The sequence below is a fragment of the Arachis stenosperma genome, chromosome 6, assembly GCF_014773155.1.
Source record: "Arachis stenosperma cultivar V10309 chromosome 6, arast.V10309.gnm1.PFL2, whole genome shotgun sequence".
NCBI classification, from domain to species: Eukaryota; Viridiplantae; Streptophyta; class Magnoliopsida; order Fabales; family Fabaceae; genus Arachis; species Arachis stenosperma.
Window position 1 is genome coordinate 58,914,150 of NC_080382.1, and position 8,144 is coordinate 58,922,293.

Consider the following 8,144-nt stretch of genomic DNA (forward strand, 5'->3'; position numbering starts at 1 on the left):
TGCTCGTCCTCGAGCAATAAAAGAAAGAAGAGAAGAAGAAGAAGAAGAAAAGATGGTAGAGAGGGAGAGGTGAAGGTTCGGCCAAGTGAAGAAGAAGGGGTTGTGTTGTGTGAAAATGAAGTAGAATGGAAGGGTATTTATAGGGAGAGGGGGGTTGTGTTCGGCTATTTAGGGTGGGAATGGGTGGGAAATTGGTTTTGAATTTTGGAAGGTAGGTGGGGTGTATGGGGAAGAGTGGATGGATGTGAGTGGTGAATGGGGTAGTTGGGAAGAGGAATTGAGGTGATTGGTGAAAGTTGTTGGGAAGTGTGACATGGGGAAGAGTAATCAAAAAACTAGGATTAGGAGGTAAGGAGGGAATATGGTAGGTGGGGATCCTGTGGGGTCCACAGATCCTGAGGTGATCCTGTGGGGTCCACAGGTCCTGAGGTGTCAAGGAATTCCATCCCTGCACCAAATAGGCATGTAAAATGCCTTGGCACACCATTCTGGCGTTTAAACGCCCATTGGTGCACGTTCTGGGCGTTCAACGCCCATGTAAAGCATGTTTCTGGCGTTGAACGCCAGTTTCATGCTTGTTACTGGCGTTCAGCGCCAGCTTTTCTTCTCTGGGCACATTCCTGGCGTTCAACGCCAGAATGTTGCTTGTTTCTGGCGTTCAGCGGCAGAATGGTGCTCTGTTCTGGCGTTGAACGCCGGCCAGATGCACCTTACTGGCGTTGAACGCCAGCCTGTGCGTCCTCCAGGGTGAAAATTTTTTTTTCTTCTGCTATTTTTGATTCTGTTTTTAATTTTTATGATTTTTTCGTGACTCCTCATGATCATGTACCTAATAAAACACAAAATAACAATAAAATAAAAATTAGATAAATAAAATTGGGTTGCCTCCCAACAAGCGCTTCTTTAATGTCAATAGCTTGACAGTGGCTCTCATGGAGCCACAAGGTGATCAGGTCAATGTTGTATAGTTGCCCACACCAAACTTAGAGTTTGGATATGGGATCTTAATACCAAACTTAGAGTTTAGTTGTGGCCTCCCAACACCAAACTTAGAGTTTGACTGTGGGGGCTCTTCTTGACTCTGAACTGAGAGAAGCTCTTCATGCTTACTCTCTTTTGTCACAGAGGGATGGCCATGTGCCTTAAACACAAGGTAGTCCCCATTCAATTGAAGGACTAATTCTCCTCTATTGACATCTATCACAGCTCCTGCTGTGGCCAGGAAAGGTCTTCCAAGGATGATGCATTCATCATCTTCCTTCCTAGTGTCTAAGATTATGAAATCAGCAGGGATGTAAAGGCCTTCAACCTTTACTAGAACGTCCTCTACTAACCCATAAGCTTGTCTCAATGACTTGTCTGCCAATTGCAATGAGAACAAGGCAGGCTGTACCTCAATGATCCCCAGCTTCTCCATTACAGAGAGTGGCATAAGATTTATCCCTGACCCCAGATCACACAGAGCTTTTGCAAAGTTCATGGTGCCTATGGTGCAAGGTATTAAGAACTTGCCAGGATCTTGTTTCTTTTGAGGTAGAGTTTTCTGAATCCAAGAATCCAGTTCACTAATGAGCAAGGGAGGTTCACTTTCCCAGGTCTCATTACCAAACAACTTGGCATTCAGCTTCATGATAGCTCCTAAGTATTGAGCAACTTGCTCTCCAGTCACATATTCATCCTCTTCAGAGGAAGAATAGTCTTCAGAGCTCATGAATGGCAGAAGGAGGTTTAATGGAATCTCTATGGTCTCTATATGAGCCTCAGATTCCTTTGGATCCTTAATAGGAAACTCCTTCTTGCTTGAGGGACGTCCCAGGAAGTCTTCCTCACTAGGATTTTCGTCCTTCTCCTCCCTTGTGCATTCGGCCATGTTGATTACATCAATGGCCTTGCACTCTCCTTTTGGATTCTCTTCTGTATTACTTGGGAGAATACTGGGAGGGATTTCAATGACTTTCTTACTCAGCTGGCCCACTTGTGCCTCCAAATTTCTAATGGAGGATCTTATTTCATTCATGAAACTGAAAGTGGCCTTTGACAGATCAGAGACTATATTGGCTAAATTAGAAGTGTTTTGTTCAGAATTCTCTATCTGTTGCTGAGAAGATGATGGATATGGCTTACTATTGCCCAGCTTATTGCGTCCACCATTGTTAAAGCCTTGTTGAGGCTTTTGTTGATCCTTCCATGAGAAATTTGGATGATTTCTCCATGATGAGTTATAGGTGTTTCCATAAGGTTCACCCATGTAATTAACCTCTGCCATGGCAGGGTTCTCAGGATCATAAGCTTCTTCAGAAGCTGCCTCTCTAGTACTGTTGGATGCATGTTGCCATCCTTTCAGATTTTGAGAGATCATGTTGACCTATTGAGTCAACACTTTGTTCTAAGCCAATATGGCATTCAGAGCATCAATTTCAAGAACTCCTTTCTTCTGAGGTATCCCATTATTCACGGAATTCCTCTCAGAAGTGTACATGAATTGGTTATTTGCAACCATGTCAATGAGTTCTTGAGCCTCTTCAGGCGTTTTCTTTAGGTGAATAGATCCACCTGTAGAATGGTCCAATGACATTTTCAAAAATTCAGAGAGGCCATAATAGAATATATCTAATATGGTCCATTCTGAAAACATGTCAGATGGACATCTTTTGGTCAGCTGCTTGTATCTTTCCCAAGCTTCATAGAGGGATTCACCATCTTTTTGTTTGAAGGTTTGAACATCCACTCTCAGCTTGCTCAGCTTTTGAGGAGGAAAGAATTTATCCAAGAAGGCTGTGACCAGCTTATCCCAGGAGTCCAGGCTATCCTTAGGTTGTGAATCCAACCATATTCTAGCTCTGTCTCTTACAGCAAAAGGGAAAAGCATGAGTCTGTAGACTTCAGAATCAACTCCATTCGTCTTTACAGTCTCACAGATCTGCAAGAACTCAGTTAAAAACTGATAAGGATCTTCAGATGGAAGTCCATAAAACTTGCAGTTTTGTTGCATTAAAGCAACTAGCTGAGGTTTCAGCTCAAAGTTGTTGGCTCCAATGGCAGGAATGGAGATGCTTCTTCCATCAAACATGGACGTTGGCTTTGTGAAGTCACCAAGCATTCTCCTTGCATTATTATTATTTTCGGCTGCCATCTGCTTCTCTTGTTCGAAAATTTCTGAAAGGTTGTTTCTGGATTGTTGTAATTTAGCTTCTCTTAATTTTCTCTTCTGAGTCCTTTCAGGTTCTGGATCAATTTCAACAAGAGTGCCTTTATCCTTGTTCCTGCTCATATGAAAGAGAAGAAAACAAGAAAAGAAGAGGAATCCTCTATGTCACAGTATAGAGATTCCTTTATGTTAGTAGAAGAAAAAAGGGGTAGAAGAATGAAGAAGGAGATTCGGATTTTTGGATGAAGAGAGGTGAAGAGAAGTGTTAGTAATTAAATTATTAAATAGAATAAGAAAAGAGAAGGGAATTTCGAAAATAATTTTGAAAAAGGGGTTAGTATTTTTGAAAATTAAAAGGTATTAAAATTAAAACATGAAACACTTAATTAATTAAAAAGAATTTTTGAAAAGGAGAGAGGTATTTTCGAAAATTAGAGAGGGAAAAGTAGTTAGGTGGTTTTGAAAAAGATAGGAAACAAACAAAAAGTTAGTTAGTTGATTGAGAAAGATTTGAAATCAAATTTTAAAAAGATAAGAAGAAAGGAAGTTAGATAAGATATTTTGAAATCAAATTTTGAAAAAGATAAAATTTTGAGAAGGATAAGATAAAAAGATAAGATAAAAATTTTAAGAAAAAGATATTTTGAAAAAGATTTAATTTTTAAAAAGACTTAACTAACAAGAAACTACAAGATAAGATTCTAGAATTTAAAGATTGAACCTTTCTTAACAAGAAAGTAACAAACTTCAAATTTTTTAATCAATCACATTAATTGTTAGCTAAATTTTCGAAAATTTGATATAAAGATAAGAAAAAGATTTTGAAAATATTTTGAAAAAGATTTTTGAAATTTTTGAAAATTATAAAAAAATGAAAAAGATATGATTTTTGAAAAAGATTTTAAAAAGATAAGATTTTTAAAATTGAAATTTTTATTTGACTTGTAAGAAATAACTAATTTTAAAAATTTTTGACCAAGTCAACCCAAAATTTCAAAAATTTGGAGGGAAATAAGGAAAAGATTTTTTTTATTTTTGAATTTTTAATTATGAGAGAGAAAAACAACAAAAATACTCAATGCATGAAGTTTTTAGATCAAAACAATGAATGCATGCAAGAATGCTATGAATGTCAAAATGAACACCAAGAACACTTTGAAGATCATGATGAACATCAAGAACATATTTTTGAAAAATTTTTAATGCAAAGAAAACATGCAAGACACCAAACTTAGAAATCTTTAATGCATGAAAAATATGAATGCAAAGATGCACATGAAAAACAAGAAAAGACACAAAACAAGAAATCATCAAGATCAAACAAGAAGACTTGTCAAGAACAACTTGAAGATCATGAAGAACACTATGAATGCATGGATTTTTCGAAAAAATGCAAGAAAAATTTTTAAAAGCATGCAATTGACACCAAACTTAAAAATTGACTCAAGACTCAAACAAGAAACACAAAATATTTTTGATTTTTATGATTTTCTAATTTTTTTTTTGGATTTTTATTATTTTTTTCGAAAATATTTTTGGAAAAACGAAAAAGAAAAGAAAAATTTTGAAAAAGTTTTTGAAAAAAAAATTACCTAATCTGAGCAACAAGATGAACCGTCAGTTGTCCATACTCGAACAATCCCCGGCAACGGCGCCAAAAACTTGGTGGACGAAATTGTGATCCATGCTCTTTGTACTTGTATAAAATTTAATGATTGGCTCTATTTGAATTCACAACTCCGTTCAACTAACCAGCAAGTGTACTGGGTCGTCCAAGTAATAAACCTTACGCGAGTAAGGGTCGATCCCACAGAGATTGTTGGTATGAAGCAAGCTATGGTCACCTTGTAAATCTCAGTTAGGCAGATTAACTTGGTTTATGGATTTTGAAAATTAATAATAAATGGAAAATAAAAAGGGATAGAAATACTTATGTAAATCAAGAGTGGGAATTTCAGATAGGCGTATGGAGATGTTGTGCTCCTCTTGAAACTCTACTTCACTACTTTCTCTTCCAATCCTTCTTACTCCTTTCCATGGCAAGCTGTATGTAGGGCATCACCATCATCAATGGCTACTTTCAATCCTCTCGGGAAAATGGTCTTGTGCGCTGTCACTGCACGGCTAATCGTCTAGAGGCATCACCCTTGCTGATAGATACATCCCCTCCTCTCAGTGAAAATGGTCCAAATGCTCTGTCACAGCACGGCTAATCATCTGTCGGTTCTCAATCAGGTTGGAATAGAATCCATTGATTCTTTTGCGTCTGTCACTAACGCCCAGCCTTCAGGAGTTTGAAGCTCGTCATAGTCATTCAATACCGGAATCCTACTCGGAATACCACAGACAAGGTTAGACTTTCCGAATTCCCAGGATCCTACTCGGAATACCACAGACAAGGTTAGACTTTCCGGATCCCCATGAATGCCGCCATCTATCTAGCTTATACCACGAAGATTCTGTTGGGGAATCTAAGAGATATGCGCCCGGCCTAAGGTAGAACGGAAGTGGTTGTAAATCACACGCATTCATAAGTGAGAATGATGATGAGTGTCATGGATCATCTCATTCATCAAAGTGTTGTGCAACGTATATCTTGGAATAAGAATAAAAGAGAATTGAATAGAAAGTAATAGTAATTGTATTGAAACTTGAGGTACAGCAGAGCTCCACACCCTTAATCTATGGTGTGCAGAAACTCCACTGTTGAAAATACATAAGTGAAAGGTTCAGACATGGCCAAATGGCCAGCCCCCATGATCTGAGAACTAATCGTCCCAAGATATCTAATACACTAGTAAAAAGTCCTATTTATAATAAACTAGCTACTAGGGTTTACATGAGTAAGTAATTGATGCATAAATCCACTTCCGGGGCCCACTTGGTGTATGTTTGGGCTGAGCTTGATCTATCCACGAGCTGAGGCTTCTCTTGGAGTTGAACTCCAAGTTATGACGTGTTTTGGGCGTTCAACTCCGGATCATGACGTTTTTCTGGCGTTTAACTCCAGACAGCAGCATGTACTCGGCGTTCAACGCCAAGTTACTTCATCAATTTCTGAATAAAGTATGGACTATTATATATTTCTGGAAAGCTCTGGATGTCTACTTTCCAACGCCGTTGAGAGCGCGCCATTTGGAGTTCTGTAGCTCCAGAAAATCCATTTTGAGTGCAGGGAGGTCAGATTCTAACAGCATCAGCAGTCCTTTTGTCAGCCCTTTTCAGAGTTTTGCTCAAGTCCCTCAATTTCAGCCAGAAATTACCTGAAATCATAGAAAAACATACAAACTCCTAGTAAAGTCCAGAAATGTGAATTTAACATAAAAACTAATGAAAACATCCCTAAAAGTAACTAGATCATACTAAAAACTACCTAAAAACAATGCCAAAAAGCGTATAAATTATCCGCTCATCAGCAGTGCAGTGAAGCATGAGGGTTGAATATTGGAGGTAGAGGGCTGGTCCATGCGGGATATAAGATTTTAGAGTTTAGAGGTGAGACCAATGAGAGAGGTAAGTGTATTCTCCATGGAGGTTTGGGGTGGATAGGAGGGTTCATTTGTTGGAAGAAAGGGCTCATAACATGGAGGTGGTTCTTCTTGATAAGGATATGGAGATGGTGTATATTGAGGTGGTGGTTCTATGTATGGTTCATATGGTGGTTGGTATGGTGGATAAGGGTTAGGGTCATATGAAGGTGAATGGTGAAAAGGGGCTTGTGAGTAGGGTTAAGGGCTATGTTGAAGAGGGGGTCCATAAGCATATGGTGGTGGTTATTGATAATCAAAAGGGTGTTCACCGTAGCCATTATCTTGGTATGCCTCTTGGAAAGGGCTCTTGGTCATAGTATGTTGGTGGAGGTTGTTGCCAAGAGGGTTGATTAAATCCTTGTGGCTCCTTCCATCTTTGATTGTTCCTACCTAGATGCATATTCCCATTGTAGCTTCTATTTCTTGCAACATAGTTTGAACCAAACTCAAAGCCAAAGGGGTGAGAGTTCATAGTAGCTAAAGAAAATAAAAACAAAAACAAGTAAAAATAACCAACTAATTCCTAAACTAGCAAACAATCAAAAAGCAAATATTTACAATAACCAATAATAAGGAACACGTTTGCAATTCCGCGGCAACGGCGCCAAAAATTGACGTACGAAAAATTCACCGATCAAGAGTTTATAGAGAAACAACGTTGCAAGTATAGCTCTTAACCAATATTGATTCCACGTACCAATTTAGAAGGGGTTGTCACAAAAGTTAGAATTGAAATACTGGGAGTATGAATCCCAGGTCGTCTCCCAACGAGTTGCAGAAAGAGTGCTATTTTATTAATCAGAGATTTTTCAAGAGATTTTTTAGTTTGAGAAACAGAGAAATAAATGATTGAGAAATTATGTAATTTAAATAAAATCCTTGACCGGAAGAAGATTAAATAGAAGTTCTATCCCTGTTGAACTCTCTTAAGTGCAATAATAAAAGGGTTGTTATCCTACTTAGTTATCCCTTATATAGTAAGGGAAAGTCAAGTACTCTCAAACTAATCCTATCGCTTGCGTCCTAATCCTTTCCTAAGAAGGGATTAGAGTCGAAGACAGGAGAATTAGTGGTGCACAGAATTGTGATTTACACTTCTCACAACTCCGGTGCCACTAACCAGCAAGTGCATTGGGTCGTCCAAGTAATACCTTACGTGAGTAAGGGTCGATCCCTCAGAGATTGTCTATTTGAAGCAAGATATGATTATCTTGTAATTCTTAGTCAGGATATCAATAATAATTCTTAGTTTTATTTGTAAAAAGTAAAAGAACATGAAATAAATAATACTTGTTATGCAGTAATAGAGAGCAGGTTGAGGTTTCGGAGATGCTCTACCCTCTGAGTTTCTACTTTCCTACTGCCTTCTTCTTCAAACACGCCTGGCTCCTTCTATGGCAAGCTTTATGTTGGTGGATCACCATTGTCAATGGCTACCGTCCGTCCTCTCAGTGAAAACATGTCTG